Genomic DNA, 19,501 nt, shown 5'->3' with positions numbered 1-19,501 from the left:
TGATCTTTGATCTTAATCAATTTCCAACTAAAATCCAATTACAAAACACGTATTTAAATTACAGAATGGAATTTCTTAATAAGGTCTCCGTACTGCCTCCCTCTACCCCCTGCCAACCTGTTAAGCTTAACTATTTGTAAATGAAAATTTCTTAGCATGAAGTAGGGAAAAATACAATTTTAAAGCACAGAATAGTAGGCAAAGTGACCCCACAAAGATGTCTATACCCTAATCTCTGAAACAGGTAAATATGTAAATTCCATGGCAAAAAGGGTACTGCAAATGTTATTAAGGTTACAGACCTTAAAATGAAGAGATTATCCTGGATTCTTCCCAGTGGGCACTATCTAGTCATATGAGCCCTTAAGAGCAAACAGAGATGCTGCAGAAGTCAGGCAAATTTCAACTGTGGGAGGAACCAACTTGACATTGCTGGAGGGGACCTCAGAGAAACATGAAAAGATATGGGGCAGCTTTTAGGATCAAACTGGCCCTGACTGACCGGCACAGAAATTAATAATTCAGTCCTATCAGAGCAAAGAATTTGAATTTTTCCAACAACAGGAATGAGCTTGGAAGTAGACCTTCCCCAGAGTTTTCAAGTAAGAGCCAAGACCAGCTGATAACTTGATTTCAGCCTGTGAGGCTAGTAGTTGAACCTTGCTGTGCCCAGACTTGTGACCTACAGAACTATGAGATAATAAATGAGTGTTTTAAATTGTTCAGTGTTTGTGGTAATCTGTTATGGCAGCGATAGAAAATGAATACATATAGTAAGAAAAAAATCAGACCTACTGAAATTTTTATGAAATTATGAAAATAGGCTAGTGATTTCATATTTAAATAATGTGATATTAAATTGTATGTTGAAACAGCATGGAATCAAGGAATATTGACCTTAAGACCCAAAATACAATGTTTCATAGAAAAGAACTTAACCAAGATAATGAATTTCATTTTGGATTTACAAAGTCAGTTATTTATACCATTCATTTTTTCTACACTTACATGTTTCTAACTGAATTTAAACAAAGAATGAGATGGAAAAATATATCTGTATTTTTAAACCATACAATAAGGTAAGATGGGTCAACAAGCATAAAATGACCTTTCATCAAATATATCAAGTTTTTAAATCCACTGAAATTTGTTAGAAATCCATTAGGTAAATACAAAAAGGAAAAATAAAGACATCTTTGGAATACAGTCAAAGGAAAACCTGATAATAGTAGAATGATGCTCTTTCATGGAACACTTTTGCTATTGTACATTATCAGTAAGAAATTCATTTTTAGCAATGCTCGAAATAACAAATGTATGTGTTACTATGAGCCTAGTATTTTAAAATATTCAACTTTTAGCTTTTTCACTCTTCCCCACAGGTGTTCATTTTTTGCACTATAGGAAAAACATAAAAATACATACAAATGTGCTTAAATAACGAAATACTTGGCCATAGTTATACATGCAGTGCAGTGTATCATGTAACATAGCAATTCTGTTTCCAGGGTATGCAGATATATGTATAAAATGCTAAACGCATAATTTCACAAAATTTCAATTTCTTGGCTGTGGAAAAACAGGGCACTAATAATATTAAGAATGATAGATACACAATTTTAGCTAAAAAAGTAAGTACAGGAACTAAGGATAATTGAACCTGTAGCAATTATGAGCTATTCTTTTGTGACAGATGTCTGTCAAATTATCTTTGACTGGAAAGAAGCATGATCTGTAGTTAAAACCAACATAAATTTTCATTCTATAGCAAGTGTTTGAAAAAATTGGTGGAAGAGGAATGATGTTTTTTCAAAATTAAATTATGTTATTTGCATTGCTATCTACTTAACATACCAATTAGGATAATGATTTTCAAAATGTAAAATGTACAATATAATAAGATATATAACAGAATGAATTTCTAAATAAATTCAAGGAACAGTTACTAAAAAGACAACTTGACTAAGAAATAAGGTTTGAAAGTTCTTAAAAAAAAATAGGATGTTGAGCTGAAAAAGTAGGAAAATAAAAGCATCCTGCATAGGGGCCCCAGCCAGGTATACATGTGAGTTATAAATCAATATATCTTCAGTAGAGTAATAAAATACAAAATAAGAACTACAAAAGTCACCACTTCACAATCTGATCAACCAGGAACAATTCTGTTCTTTAAAGCAGCGATTGTAAAAATGATCTGACAATACATCTTCTTGAGAATAAAGTTTTCTTTTTCTAATCACCAGATAATTGGCAACCAATTGTTTGGACATTAAACTAATTATTATATAAGTTAGCACTTCTCATGAAAACCTATAAGTAAAAGGCTATAAGGGGCATCCAGTTGTGGAGAAGAGCTACCGTTGGTCTTTGATGCTAAACACATACTAGGACTCCTCCTAATATCTGCTAAAGTACTGACTAAAATGTCAACTGTTCATACATTTTAATTTTAATAGAATTTCTCTTAACGTAAAAAATACAAAATTTTGAACACAGTAGGTAAAAATTAGGCAAATTCCCCGAACTGGCTGTCCTATTGATACCAGTCTTACAAAGGAATAGCTCAATAATGACCTAATATGACAATTGAGAATGGTTAAGGAGTTCCTGATAGTAAGACACAAGCTATTTATCTTTTCAATCAACAAGTAATACTGTCTTTTTACTGGTTTAGTTCTATTCAACAAATACTTGTTTGGCATTTACTATATGCAAGGCATTGTGGATTTTTATAGTTCCTTAGAATTTGCAACATTAGACAGAGAGACAGAGAGATAGATTTCTTTCCTTCTAAAGCCCTATGAGGTAAATACTGTTTTTCTTGCTCTGTGTGTGTGTATGTGTGTGTGTGTGTGTGTGTGTGTGTGTGTGTGAAGAAGTTCAGCATTAAAAATTAAGTAGCATCATCTCAGAAAGAGGCATATTTTTATTTAATCCATGCTTTTAAGCCCTAATTCCCAAGTAGTTTTCAACTATACTGCAAAATTCTAGGCTCCGACACTTCCTGAGAGCAGAAACTAGCAAGGGGAAAGCTAAGCAGTCATTCATTGATTTAATATTTATTGAGAATCAATGATGTGCCACGACATTAGGTTTTGAGAATATAAGGATCAAAAGACCCATAGGGATCTGCTTAGTAGGCAGTAGCAGTCTCAGAAGCTGCAGATACTAGAAGAGATTAAGCGGAGCAGAGATTTTTTTAAATGGAAAATGCGTGTATATGCTACAAAATTCAAAAATACTAAAGTGTGAAAATTGACACTCCCTCCCAACCTGTCCCCATGTAACTAGGGTACTTCTCGCTGAAGCAACCCCTCTTAGCAATTTATTTGATATGCTTCCAGAAATCATCTAGGTTAACACAAATATGTGCATTTATTACATGAATGGTATGTTTTGATTTATGCTGTATTTTATAACAGATCATTTAACACACATAGATCTGCATCACTCTTTTATCAGCTCTGTTGTATTCCATTATACATATGCACCATGATTTATTTGACCAGACACTTATCAATAAGCATGGTCCTTTCCCACCTCTTTTTCTTACTCATTATGATCCAATGAAACTGCTGGCAAACTGGTATCTAATTAGTTAATCCTATAAGGAGAGTAAAATATTTCAAAGTAGTCTAGTGCCCACAGGTGAAAAGAGGTAGGCAAAATTACATGGACTGAATAGGCAAAATGTGGCCATTGTGAAAACTCCTTTAGAGGTTTTGCTTTAGAAAAGAAAATGAACACTTTATTTAGTTATTATTATTTAAAATATTCCAGAGCAGTGCCACTCAAAGTGCAGGCTGGCTACTCAAAACGCAGCTGCAAGTTGTTGGTGTGTGAGAGGAACTTGTGTCAGATGTACATCAACTACATCAGTAAGCACTTTTTTGTAGCTCAGCTGACATTTTTTTCTTAGTAAGATTTCTTGATGAAAGAAGCATTTCTTTTTCTTTGCAGCTTCCTTGATCATTTTCTTTCTGGTGCTAACTACTTATCTGTCATATGCTGGCATTTTGAGTAAGAGTGACTTTTAAAAGTATGCTAGCATTAGTCTTAAATACCCTTCACTGTAACACTAAAATGCCCAAAAGGTAAGATTACTATAATATTTTTACAGATTTTGGATGAAAACTCCTTTCGCTCATACCTTCAACATATAATTTCTCATGACTGATTATAGTATAAGGAGTTGTACGAATTGTAAAGATTATGATGTCTCAGTTTCTACCTTCCAGATTTAAATCCAGAAAACAAGTTAGAACGGGAATGCGCACAAACAATCTAAATGCAAAACTAAATATCGTAACACACATGAAATATAAATCAAGTGCCAACATATTCCTTGGAGGCATTAAAGAGCAAAACACACAGAATATTTCCCTGTTGTCAATCCTATTTGTAATTCAGCATTTGATTGGTATATAGCCATGCACTTAAACAGCTTATCAATACTTTTGGCATTATATCTATCATTATATCTATAATCTGCAAGTGATAACTTTGTATCAATTAGATAATAACAAACTCAGTTTCAAGATTGGACACATATTTTTCTGTCTAGTGGCCTCAACCAGTAAGCAACAACTCCTTGAATCATTCTTCCTCTGCTTCAGCTAATACAGATTTTGTTTTCTGTTGTTAAGAGTGGCTACACAATGTGTCATTCAATTATGTTACACCTGTCTATCTCCTCAGCTATTCTGATGCTCCTTAAACGTAGAAAACTTAGAGAAGCAGTAGAGCATAGGAATGAAGAGTGTGGGCCAGAGCGCTAGCCCATGGCTTATTTGCTGTGTGATCTTGAGCAGAAAATTGAACTTCTCTGTGTCTCAGTTTTCTCAGCTTTAAAATAAGGATAATCAGAATACTTACATCACAGATAGAATTGTTATGGAAATTAAATATATAAATAAATGTTAAAGACTTAAAATCATTCCTAGCACATGGTAAGAATTCCCAAAAAAATGTATTATTATTCTATGCTGACTTTGTTTGTATTAAAATTACTGATACCTGGAACACCTTCCAGAATACTCTGATTCTAATATCAGATTCAGGCCTACGTATTTTTCAAAAACTCCCTAGATAAAGCTGATGGACAGCTGAGATTGAGAATAATTCCTTTAAATCTTTGGCAGGAACATAAATTGCTATTCTAAGAGGGGATACTAGCACTCTCCATAATAAATGCTGGCAATGTTAGATTTTGAAATCTTACATTGGTAAGTTTTATAAAATAGCCATTTCAGTAAATAATCCATTTGTATAATGTATACTCTGTTTTATATGCATGAACTAGCTAGAAAAGTACATCATCAGTGTGAAGTCACTTAGAAGGGATACATCATTGTAAGAAAATGAAATAACTACCAAAATGAGATGAAGACCAACAACACACACTCTTTTCAAATTGTTATAAAATATATTGAGAAGGAGAAATACACAGATTAAGTAATTTCTATGTTGATTGGTGAGGAAACTAATATTTTGAATTATTTGTTTTAAACTACTTTCGTACTTTTACAGTCAGTAAACTGGCTCCATCTCTAATTTTCCATGAATTTGCAGCCAAAGAGTACTTTATAAGGTCAACTACATAACTGTGGCTTAGCTTTAATGACGGAATAATCATAGAAATGATTTATCAGGAAGTATGGGACAGCTATGGCCCACAACTAGACTCCTTTAACAATAAACCTTTAAGTAGAATATGTGTATATATGTCTACACACACACACACACACACACACACACACACGCACACACACACACACATTAGTTAATGACCTCCCTTGCAGGTCATCAGAGTAACATTTTCAGTTGTGCACATTTTCTTTGACCTCAGAACTTTTTTTTAAATGAAGAGAGAAATATATAGTATTCCAATCGCAAAAATATTATAATACCAGTTGACAATTTTTGACATAATAACGTAGTCTAAATGCCAAGCTCTGGATATCTTTAAATTTTCATAGCTATATTTAAATTCTACAATATGGATTTCTCTATTACACCGGTAAATTATTTTAAATTTGATGTACTATAACTGTATTTCCTTACAACATGCACATCAGTGTAATCCTTCATTTACATAAGGTAAATTTATTTATTATATATTTCACAAAATGTACAAATAATTTTATGTAACACATACAATTTTACATATATTTATATATGTCACTATGTGCTTAAGTAAACTTATTAGTTTCTTTTCAAAATATGTACATAATGTTTATAACATTGCCATGGACATAATAATACTCTGGAAATTCACAGATTTGGTTTACTTTTAAGAAACAGTAAATAATGTATTAAACAACATATAATTTGTTTATTAAGAACAGGGTCCATGAGAAGGAAATTGAAGAAAAAGGGAATATGAGATTTGTCTTAAAGGCAGATATTTTACATTCTGTTAATCATACCCATTCATAATAAATCCTATTTATCCATTTACATAAAACTTGCATTACGAACACTAACTTTGTGCTTAATAGGCGACTACACTGTGTTTATAATTTCCCAAATACTTTTCCATCACACCCGCATTTTTCATTATTGTGAACACAATGAATGGATTACAACCAAAGTTTTTAAAAATAAATTAGAATAAAAATTGAGTTCATTGCAGATAGTAATATAGTTTCATAAAACCTTTGTTTCACATGTGTATGTGCATATGGATAAAGGAAAATAAAGATATATAATATGCATCTACAAATTACTATAAATACATTTAAAAGTTTTGAAAATCACTATATTACATAAAATATAATTGAAGGTACATCTATTCATAAAGTGATATTCATTTAAGCTGATACAAAACATAATATACACAGCAAAAATGTTTGATAGCTCCATACTATACCATTAATTTACTCCATCCCAAAGTTCTCAATAATGGCTGAAGTGAATGACCAATTTCATTATATTTTGGCTGCTATCAGTACCATATTTTTTTCTATTTTATTCTATCTTTTTATTTTCTTTCTCTCCTTTTTTCCTCCTATATAGTATGGATTGTTTTTGACTGTATTTTTTTCTAAGCCTAAAACCCGCATGTATCAAATACCAATTGACTTTCTTAAACATGATTTAACAATGTTAGTTTTTGCAGAATTCTTCCTTGTTAGTGGCTTTGTTCATTTATTTATTTTTTTCAAACTCATCATTCTGGTGTTCCTCAGAGTGATGATCTGTAAAGTGGATTACCCTAGAAGGGGAAGAAGAAAAGAAACAGGAAAGAAAGGAGAAAGAATAAGAATAAGAAAGAGGAGCAGGAGCAGGGGGAGACAGAAGTGATATGGAAGGAAAATGCAAGTGGCCCGAGACTTAATACTATCTCATTTATAAAGACACATGCACACGCATTTCTATTGTGGCGCTGTCCACAATACCAAAGTCATGGAACCAACCCAAATGCCCATCAACATCAATGATAGACAGGATAAAGAAAATGTGGTATATATACACCATGGAATACTATGAAGCCATAAAAAAGGATAGGTTCATGTCCTTTGCAGGGACATGGATGACACTGGAAACCATCATTCTCAGAAAACTAACACAAGAACAGAAAACAAACACCTCATGTTCTCACTCATAAGTGGGAGTTGAACAATGAGAGCACATGGGCACAGGGAGGGGAACATCACACACCAGGGCCTGTTGGGGGTGGGAGGCTAGGGGAGGGATAGCATTAGGAGAAATACCTAATGTAGATGATGGGTTGATGGGTACAGCAAACCACCATGGCATGTGTATACCTTTGTAACAAACCTGCACATTCTTCACATGTATCCCAGAACTTAAAGTATAATTTTTAAAAATGTACAATTAAAAAAGTTATCATCTCAATTGCTCCAGGTACTCTGAATACATTTTATCTCAAAAGTGCATAAACTTAAGAAATTTATATTGCTTAACAGTAAGTTCTCAATATTAGTCAAGATTTACTACTTTATTGCAAGAATCTGCTACAAACTAAGCATTTAAGTTTAGTATTTTCTGCTAAATACATTTTGATTAGCTTTGCAACTTGTCTTTTAAGGTTGTTTTACAAAGCAGCATTAATTCACTATATAATATTTTATTACCAAGAGAAAATTAACACAGCTAATTAACACCCAAGAATCACTTTTATGCACTGGGAAGATCTGGCTTATAATGAATAGTTATACAGAGTGAGAGTTACCGATTTATGAACAAATTTGGTTCCAAAAGTTAACTTGTAATTTCGTTGTTTGTAATTTTGAGTTTGTTTAACACAGACATAATAGCACAAATAGCAGATTGCTAGGCCAGCCAACAAACATATATTTGATCCAGAAGGTTCTTAAACTATTGTAAATTTACACAGATAAGGAATTGAAAACAATTCTGTTTTAATATTAGTTAATATGCAAAAGAGGAAAACCAAGACAATGAATAAAATGTGTTTGCTATTACTACTGATGCAGTTGCTTCAATTACAGGAATTAAGATCTCCCTAAATTCTCCCCATATTCTGATACATCTTAGCCAAGGACAGAAACTTTTGCTTGTTGTCTGCCTCTCTCCTTCTCTTGCCACATATGAAGTTCAGGCTTTATTCCTAAATAGTCTCCAGCCAGCAAGAAATAACAAACTCAAAACTAAAAACATAAATATAAAATAGAACATAAATATAAAGTAGATTATGTACTGACTTTCATCTTTTTTCAGTTAGAGCTGGGGTCTGTGGCCCATGGGCCATATCTGGCTAGCCACCTGTTTTGTAAATACAGTTTCATTGGATCACAGCGCACTTTTTTTTTTTTTTTTTTTTTTTTTACATATTCCCTCTGGCTGCTTCTGTGCTAAAATGTGAGTGCTGAGAAATTCTAACACAGAAAACATGACCTGCAGAACGTGAAATATTTATTACCTGGCCCTTTTCAGAAAAAGTTTGCCTTTGTCTGAGTTAGCGTCTGTTTGGCTGCAAGTAAGAAAACTCAAAAAACTAGTAATTTGATTGTTGTTTTTCCTTACACACGCACACACACACACACACACCCTACACACAAACAAATGTATTCTACAGATGGGCATGTACTATGTATTATTCATTTGTTCAAGGCTGTACAGATGATTCTCATGGCCCTTCCCTCTTGGCTGCTGCTGCGACACCTATGACATCTATATTGCAGGCATGGAGAAGGAAAAGGCAGTGCGAATGCTCAGCACTTCAGTTCGGAAAGCCACAGTTTCCCGCAAGCTCTGGAAATCTTCTGTTTGCATCTCATTCCCTAGGCTGGGAAATGGATTTTTAAAATAGAATCTGGCTGTACTACTGCACTAAAAAAATATGGTAAATAAGAAGAAAGAAGATATTAGGGAGAAAACTAGCAGTGTCTGTCACCTTCATCATCCCAATAGCAGAGGAGAGGGAGATCACACACTGAACTTGATTCTCCCTCCTCCACAATTAATTTCTTTTCTGAATATAGAACAGAAAGAACCAAACGAATTGATTCAGATTTCCTAAGTGAAGGCACCAGATCATGGATAAAAATAATAGTTTTTAAACTAGGGCTTGGAAGACCATATATGATAGCATTAAATCTTCATTTGTCAGGTTTAAAAGGTAGCAGGTGAGAAAAATATTTTTTGCTTGTATCTGGGAGTTTTCAGGTGAGGCTTTTCCCTGCAGGACCAGACAGCTGTAGAGACTCTAAACAGGGCAATAGGTTGTGTCTGAAACAGTCACATCAGGTGATTTAAACTTATTTCCAGTGAGAGAAGTCATTTACTAGATGGCATGTATAACATGTTAATTAGCATGAATATAGCACTTTTTTTTTTTTTTTTTTTTTTTTTTTTGAGACGGAGTCTCGCTCTGTCGCCCAGGTTGGAGGGCAGTGGCCGGATCTCAGCTCACTGCAAACTCCGCCTCCCGGGTTTACGCCATTCTCCTGCCTCAGCCTCCCCAGTAGCTGGGACTACAGGCGCCCGCTACTTCGCCCAGCTAGTTTTTTTGTGTTTTTTAGTAGAAACGGGGTTTCACCGTGTTAGCCAGGATGGTCTCGATCTCCTGACCTCGTGATCCGCCCGTCTCGGCCTCCCAAAGTGCTGGGATTACAGGCTTGAGCCACCGCGCCCGGCCAATATAGTACTTTTTAAAAGACTTTCAATAACATTTAATTTTGCTGTTTTATAATTGAGAAATATTTATTTGAAAAAGTCTCAAATTGATTCACAGTACTATCAAGGAATACTCTACCATGCATATTTTTGGCACTTAGTATATGCTAAATAAATGAATAATGGTTTGACACTACAAATTACCTTCTCTCTTTTATATAAACTAGTGTCTTCCTGTCTACTGGATTCTTCCTGAAAGATTTTGTGTAAACTCTCCCACGAAAATAAAATTGTTTCTCAAGCCTATAACCCTTTCTGTCTGCTGGGGAATCTCTTTTCTTCACTGTATAGCCAAATATAAAAAAAAAAAAAATTGTCCATATTATTTTTCTCCATTTCTCAACTCCTTTCATGTTTCAACCTTCTTTAGTCTGGCTTCAGTCCCTCTCATTCCATTAAATGAGCTATTGATAAGATTACCTACACTGAAGTGCTTTTCTCAATCTCTACCTTTCTTGGATTCTTAGTAGCATGAATATTTTATATCTCTTTGTCCTTTACTCCTTGGCTTTTGTGGCACATTCTCTTCTAATTTTTCTCCCATCTGGCTGATTCTCTCTTTTTTTTTTTAACTTTTAATTTTAGTTCAAGGGTACATGTGCAGGTTTGTTATATAGGTAAAGTTGTGTCATGGGGGTTTGTTGTGCAGATTATTTCGTCACTCAGGTATTAAGCCTAGTACTCATTAGTTATTTTTCCTGATCCTCTCCCTCCTCCCAATCTCCACCCTTTGAAAGGCCCCAGTGTGTGTTGTTCCCTCTGTGTGTCCATGTGTTCTCATCATTTAGCTACCACTTGTTTCCTTTGCAAGCCCCTTCTACTCAAGCAACAGTCGAACTTCTTCAAGGCCATATGAAAAGATGTTCATCGTTGGTCGTTAGGGAAATACAAATTAAACCCACAGTAAGATATCACTTGACACCCAAATAGAATGACTATAATTTTTAAAAATCTAGATAATAACAAGTGTTGGCAAGAATGTGAAAAGAATAGAATTCTTTATATGTTGTTGGTAGAAGTGCAAAGTGGTGCAGTCACTATGTAAAAGTAGTTTTTTTTTTTTTTAAGAGTTAAATATAAAGTTACCATATGACCTAGCAATTCCACTCTTAGTTATCTACCCGCAATAAATGAAAACATAGGTCCACACAAAGATTTAAATGTGCATGTTCACAGCAATATTATTCATATAGCTCCAAAGTAGAAACAAACTAAAGATTCATAAACTAGTGAACAAATAAGGTGGAATACATACAAATAAATAGAATTGCTCAATACAAATGGATTTGTATTGTATTATATATAGTACAACACAGAAGTACCTCAAAAAATTAGGCTAGGTGAAAGAAGCCAGATGTATCAGAACTATATTATATGATCCTACATATATGAAATGTCTAGAAAAGACAATTTTAGACAGACACAAAGCAGTTTCGTAGTTGCCTAGGTCTAGGGGTGAGAATGGGAATAAATGTAAATGGGCAGAAGGGATCTTATGGCGTAATGGAAATGTTCTAATATTGGATTGTGGTGATGCTTGCACAACCCAGTAAATTTATTAAAATCACTGAATTATACATTTGAACTGGATGAATTTTATCATATGCAAATTATTTCTAATAAAAGCTGTTTAAAATATTTCATTTTGCATGACTTTTAGAATAAGAAACAAAATCATTACCATGTACTGTCTGAGTCCCATGTATTTTTCCAGCCTCACCATGCATAAATCTCCCCTCATTTTGTGCACCTTATACTCTTTTCTGTTGCTTGGCTGTGCTCAGCTCCCTTTCACACCAAGTTAAGATATCATTCTGACTGTTCTTTTCTTAAGTGACTTTCCTAACTTCTCTGAGTATAATCCATCTCTTATGTGTTCTCGTGAAATTAGGAAGTATCTTTTCATAACACTTTACAGTTGAAAACTGGCATGTGTTTGTATGATTATTTGATGACTATTTGTTTTCCCCACTAGACTGTAAGTACTATAAAGTGGTGGGGGGGCCCACATTTGGTTTTGCTAACCAATATGTTTCCATTATTTATCACAGCATGCAACTTTGGACGTATATTAAATTCTGTTTAAATGAATGAATAACAACTATCAATTATCTAAAATTTCCCTCTTGGACAGGAAGATTTTTTTTTCCCCATATAGGTTCTAGGTTATTTATTTGCTCAAATTAAAGTACTAAAATATCTTATACAACTTTGTAATATTGTACACACACCTCAAGATCAGACTTTATATTTTTAACTAGTGCTTGCAATTGCAATTCTCTAAGCGGGAAACGTATATTAGTATATCGCAATTCTCTAAGAGGGAAAAAACTAGTATATTGCAATTCTCTAAGAGGGAAACGTCATTAACTCTCAAATGAGATAAAGAGAAGCAAATTAGTGATACCATATATGTTAGAATAACAACTTGAAAGTCAACAATAATTTTTTTGATAATTTTTAATATATCACTAAGATAAATTTTGGTAACAGTTAATTAAAACTATTAATTCATAGCTTATGAATTGATAGCTTTTAAAAGTATGTAGATCCTGGCTAACATGGTGAAACCCCGTCTCTACTAAAAACACACACACACAAATTTAGCCGGGCGTGGTGGCGCGTGCCTGTAGTCCCAACTCCCAACTACTCGGGAGATTGAGGCAGGAGAATGGCTTGAACTCGGGAGGCGGAGCTTGTAGTGAGCCGAGATCGCTCACTGCACTGGAGCCTGGGTGACAGTGAGAGACTCCATCTCAAAAAAAAAGTATGTAGAATAATTTTGCTGAAAGTAATCTCAGGGTTTACCTTATTTTAAACAAATGCAACCAAGTTATCTCATTACATTTTGTCTGCATGACTAAACAGGAATTTGGAGATTGAATAGGACATATAAAATCGTTGGTTATATATAACACACTTACTAATAAAACAAAGCCCATCAAAATGATAGTGTCAATGCCCTGAATTTTCATTTGAATGGTCATCACGGTGAAGGATTTTAGTTTATATATTCCCTTGGTCTTAAAACCGTTTTGGATGGAAAAGCAAAATATAACAAACTATTAAAGAACAATTTTTGTCTAAACTGATACACACTCTATTTTATACACAACACTCATCTTCTTAATATTTATTGTAATTTTCCATGTAGCAAAATGCTTATAGTTCTTTATTTATAGTATCTAAGCCAAGAGTTTCCTTTTAAACTTGTCATATATGTATATGTGCATAAATATACACATATGTAATGATTTTTATATAAAAATGTCTTCATATTTATAGTCAAAAGCAATTTATGACAAACATATTTTGGTAATTCTCTGACTAGTGAATTCCATAATATGATAACTACAGAAAACTATTATGTAACAAATGACTTGTACCTTCTTGAAAATATTTCTCATTTAATATAATGCAGTCATGGAAATTGTATTGGCTCACATTCTCTAAAAATGAATTCTATATACAATAATTGTACAAGATTGATAAGGCTTCAGCTCTCCATTCAATGATAGGTAATACATACAAAATGACATTGGAATTTTCTTCAGCTCTTAGCAATTTGCCAGGTCTAATTCAGAGAGACTGGAATTAGTCCCTAGAAGTCTGATAACTTTCAATTACCTAAAATTCTCCTCTGAAATAGAAATAATTTCTCCCTGCTTCCCTTTCTCTCTCCTTTAATTTTAGATTTAGGTTAATTATTCAGCTTTAGATCTCTTTTGCTTAAACCATTAGATTATATACAAACTATAACCAAGACTTGGCAGCAATGTTTGCTTCCTGAGATGTGAAGCAACGCAGGGTACGAATACCTTCCATTACAGGACTTCTCACTAAACAATAGTGAGGTGCCTCCAAATGCCCAGTGTTCTAGCATTTTAAGATTTGAGGCCCAGAAAAAAGTCACATAAATGATTCATTAAAAGGCAATTATATCTAATAGTTAATATAAATCGGATTCTGCATTTCAACATCATTGTCATAAAACATACAAAAAATACAGCTGCAAACAATGAATACAGCATTGAAATATATCCCAATAGTTTATGTTGCAAACACTACTCTGTAGATGTTCACTTAATATTTGCAAATCACTCACCAAGAAATACCGAATTTTTCTTTAAAATGAGTAAATATTACATTTTGATAGTAATAAAATTTGTTCAGTAGTATCCATCTCTGAAAATCCCCTTATGACTACATCCCTGATTTCTGTCCTAAACTGTCTTGGATGGCAAACAAAAGCAATTGTGTAACATATTTTGTCTATAAAGTCCTACATATCAATGAGAAATAAAAGGCATACTCTCTACAGTTTCTACTTACTAAAAATTTATTTTGAATGCGAGGTTCCTTATGCAATCTTTTAAAATAAGAACTTTTGAATTTAACAGAGTTCTAAGGCTTTTATAGTTTTTTTTTTTTTTTTAAGTCAAAGACCAAAGAGAATTATCCTTAAGCATCTAATCACACAGGCAAATACAATATTTGACAAAAGCTGCAAAATTGATTAATCTTCCATCACTAAACAACAGACAAAAAATACTTTTCTGTAACCAGATTACCAGGTTATGGGTATAAAAACCAAAAACTATTTGTTAGTTGCTTCCCAATGATTTGTTTGTAAAACTGTACATTACTCCTCAGATAAGGTGCAAAAGAACCCTTAGCCACATATACATATATGTCAAAATATTCAAGGTATGTAACACACATGTAATATAATTCCATTCTATCTCAAAGTTAGAAAAATATTTTCAAATCAACATAAATTTTACTTCCTATACTTGGAATTAAACAATAACATATGATTGGGTACTGTCTCATAAGCATACATAGTTAATTACAGTAAACAGAAAGTATATTACTGAAGACACTCCCTACCCTCCTTCACAAGATTTGAAGTCATGCAAGAAAAGGCACAATCCCAGCTCTGTCACTTATTAGTTATGTCATTTTGTCCAAGTTGCTAAGCGCTCTCCTTCCCCTTGTTAGTTATTAGTTATTTTTTATTACTTATTAGTTTTTTTATCACTTATTTTTATTTTGCATATCAATGGGGAACATGATTTGGTAAATGCAGTCATAAATACAAAAGTATTCACATCTCTATTTTCAATATTTTAATTTTACCCTAATATTTTAAATATCTCTGTCCAAACTTTTGATACCGATTAGAAAAACAATAGCAGATATAGTTGTTATTGGAAAACTGATGACTTAAGAAAAGACAGGTAGAAATGCAGCACTCTTATTTGTATTGAAAAGTTGTGTTTTTGCGGGGGGTGTTATTCAGTTAAGTTGCCACATGACAAAGCTGACGCAGATAAAAGGTTATGGAGTACTACTGTATTATGCTATTAATACCTATTGCTTTAGATCAATATCCAAGAGATTTCCAACTATTTTTACAAGCTCAGCATATGAAAGTAGGTAATAAATAAATACGTTACTTTACATTAACAATAACCTACAGAGAAGTAACAACATCATCAGATAACTTTTCATTTTGTAGTATAAATATAACATAATGTTTACAACTTCCGTAAATACTAGAGACAAAAGCAAACAACCCATTGAACTACAGGTGATAAGAGGTATTCAAGATAAATCTATGCTCCTGTCAAGTGCTCCATTTCTAATCGTTTTTGCTCATTTTGGAGAAGGTATAAACTCTTTACATTCATGCTGATCTGTGGGAGCAAAGAGGGTAAGAAAGATGTTAAGTTAGAAGATATTAGTAAATTATGGAGATGAGAAATAGTTTGAGGCCTTGTACAATTCAAAAATAATGATAAATTCTTTTTTCTAATATTAAGTTAAAGATTTTTTAAAAATATTGACAAAATTATACATATTTGAGAATTAGTTTATTAAAAATCAGGTAATATGTAGAAAAGACTATGTAAACCCATATATATATATATATATATACTTTTTTGTTATTCATAATTTAGTTTGCAAAATATTCAATCTATCATATCATCTTATTTAGGTATTTTTAAAATTTAAAACATCAAATTTTAGTGATAATTTAAGAATTATGTTTCAGAATATTTAGGTAGTTTAGTATTAAAAGATTATTAATGAATTCTGAAATATTTTCCTTTGGTTTTAAAATACAAATATTTTGTAATATGCGATAAGCTTCAGAAAGGAATGTGAAGTCAAATAAGACATTTAGAAAAATTAGATATGAAGGTTTACCTGTCATGTTTTTATGGTTAGTGCTTGCTCCCAAGATCATCGTTATGAAATCCCCTGTTTCTTTCTTTGACATTTGAAATAAAATATCGTCATTCTTATGTCTTTTTAAAACCAATCTGTCGACACTGGTATCAAACAACTATGAACTGATGTTGAGTTGTGTAACAAGTGACAATATCAACTCCCAAGACAAGCAAAATGCTTGCTTCATGAATGCATTTTGACAGGTCAGATGCTAACCCGATACTTACAAATGTGCAGCAGCAATAAGTGAGCATCACAAATAGTAAGGAAAAGCTTCAATTTCCTTGGAAGACACATTTATATTCTCTGAAAAAATGTTATGTGTTAATTACGGTTCCTTTGTCTTGTCTTTGTTATGATTCAGCCCTGGCATTGTATTTTTCAATAGTAAAATGTTTGCAACCTGCTTCTGGATAAAAACTGGCCCGCAGGTACTGCTGTTTGTAAATGACTCCCAAAGGCAACAAGGCATCATTTTTCCCAGGTGGGCTACTCATTTACTTTCTGTTTTCTTTCTCCTACTATTCATCTATGCTGACAAGTGTCAATTATGGACAGGAGATTTATGGGACGGGAAAGATAAAGCCCAATTTACAAATCATTTCCCGTGCAAGCAGACAGGTGCAATGACAGAGCTGGCTTGCTGTAATTGAATTTCTTGCTGCTATCTACTCAGTCACAAGAAGATGTCAACCTCAAGGATGTTAGCTGTGGAAAAAGTCTTAATACACTATGATTTTGAATGTGAAGATGACAACATAGCCTGGGTTTTAACTATGGACTCTGAATGGAATATACTAAAATAAATTCTTTTTCATGTAATAAGGATTCTCCTTGCCCTTAAATGGGCAGTGTATCAGGCATGATGTGACAAGGTAGTCTACATTTAAGTCCCATGACAATTATGGTTAAAACGTCTATTCTGATGTTTGAAAAACTTGATTTATATATAACTACTGATACACTAAACCTGAGGAAGAATATTTACTGGAGAAATATATTTTTTGATGGGTAACTACCTTGATTTTTATTAAGAGGAATGTTCCTTAACACATTTTTTAAGAAGAAAAAATAGTCTATATGTCTAGTTTTTCTTTTTAGCAAATAGAACAATGTCATAAATTGGTAGTTAAATGTTGCTTATTTCAAAGAATATATAAGTATAATATGTATAACATAGGAAACTATGGTTGTCTTAATTATAACTTGCCAGCTCTCAAAATTAACTAATATACCTCTGTTTATTATTTTTACATGCTCAGCTTAAAGCCAACTTTTTCAATGCATACATTGATAGATATAGATTCACACATGGCATTGATAAGTCAAAATGTTGGAGGGCTATAGAAAGTAGAATAAAATCAGTACTTTTTCTTTGCTTGTATATATTTTACTGAATTTATCTGAAATGTGCAACAGTTATGTTAAAACCAGATTGGCTTGTTTAATGGTCTTCTCAGATATTAATATTGAAAAGTTTTGCATTGACTTTTCCTGAGAAAAATTTCCAAATCATACATTTACTTTTTGAAACTGAGGGGTTGGGGGGAAGAAGAAAAGGGAGAGAGAGAAAGAGATAAAGAGAAAGAGGAAAGGAGGAAGGGAGAGAGCAACAAGGAGGCAGAATGGGGAGAGAGAGAGAGATCAACCATTTTGAACTTTTTGTGAATGTGTACACTAGAATTTCAGTAGTAAGATAATTTTCAGTTTGATAAATATTGCTACATTACTTCTAATCAGATTTACATATCTGCAGTTCAACCAGAAATCTATGAAATTTTCCATTTTTTGTGTGTGTTTGGGGTGACCTTTAATATGCTGTTATATTTTTAGTTAATATTTTACACTTCTTAATTATGTTTTAAGTAATTTTTCGTTGCTCTCCATTTTGGTAGTTTCTGTAATTTTGTGTATTTACTAGACATTCTTTTTCCTTCAGTTTCACATATTTGATTAGATTGTTTGTCTCTGTCTTAGTGTTTTGTGGTTTTCTTTTTAAATAAATATATACTAGGTATTTCTTTAAATATCTAATTATACTTAAATACATATCACAAATATATATGACATTTTCTTGCACTGTGTGTCTTATATTTTTATTTTTATAGTCAATTTTATCAAGATTTTCTTTATGGATTGGGTTTTCTGGAATTCCTTCTCTAATCAAAGGTCATTAAGACAGTCTATATTTTCTTTGAAAGTGTTCATTTATTTTCCCTACATAATTGTCCTTACTCTATGGAACTGATTTTATTTATCATGTATTATCTATTTTTGTCACCTCTGTTATCTATCTTTCCATTGTTTGAGATTTCTGTCCTATTTATGCTACTTATCTTTAGGCTGACAATGTATTTTCTGAATTTCATGGCTTTATAATACATACCCATAACTTTTTCCTCAAAATAATTTTAGCTATTCCTAGCCATTTTTTATCTTCCATTTAATTCAGCAGATATACACAAACATACCACTTCCTATTGGAAGTCGTATAATACTCATATTTAATTAATAAATTAATTTAAGGAGGCTTTATATAATTAAAATACTAATACTTCTAAGCAATAAATATTTTATGCCTTTCTGTATTTTGAGGCCTTCTTAATGCCATTTGAAAATGTTTTGTAGTTTTCTATATAAAACCTTGCATATTACATGGCCCTTTATAGATTTTCATCTGTTGGTTTTTACAACAGATGAAATGTTCCTCAGAGGAACACTTGTTTCACTTTAGTGGGAACACACTTCACCGCAACCATTATGGAAAACAATATGGAGGTTCCTAGAGAACTAAAAATCAGATATACCATATGACCCAGAAATCCCTCTTCTGGGATTATACCCAAAGGGAATGAAATTACCACCTTGTAAAAATATTTATACTCCCTTATTATTGAAACATTATTTACAACAGTTAAGTCAAGGAAATAACCTAAGTGTACGTTGATGGCTGGATAAACTACATATATAAATATATATATATATATACACACACACACATACACAATGGAATATTATTCAGCCTTAAACAAAACAAGGGGATACTGCAATTTGCCACCACATAGATGAACCTAGAGGACATCATGCTAAGAGAAATAAG

General features: G+C 32.7%; 1 protein-coding gene across 5 annotated transcripts in view; it reads right to left on the bottom strand.

Moving 5' to 3' along the window:
- Positions 1-19,501, bottom strand: part of EPHA7 (EPH receptor A7) — a 178,691-nt gene that overhangs the window by 35,971 nt on the left and 123,219 nt on the right. The gene's annotated exons all lie outside the window — the stretch shown is intronic.

The sequence above is a fragment of the Rhinopithecus roxellana genome, chromosome 4 (assembly GCF_007565055.1).
Source record: "Rhinopithecus roxellana isolate Shanxi Qingling chromosome 4, ASM756505v1, whole genome shotgun sequence".
Classification (NCBI taxonomy): Eukaryota; Metazoa; Chordata; class Mammalia; order Primates; family Cercopithecidae; genus Rhinopithecus; species Rhinopithecus roxellana.
This window is presented reverse-complemented; position numbering and strand designations above follow the sequence as displayed.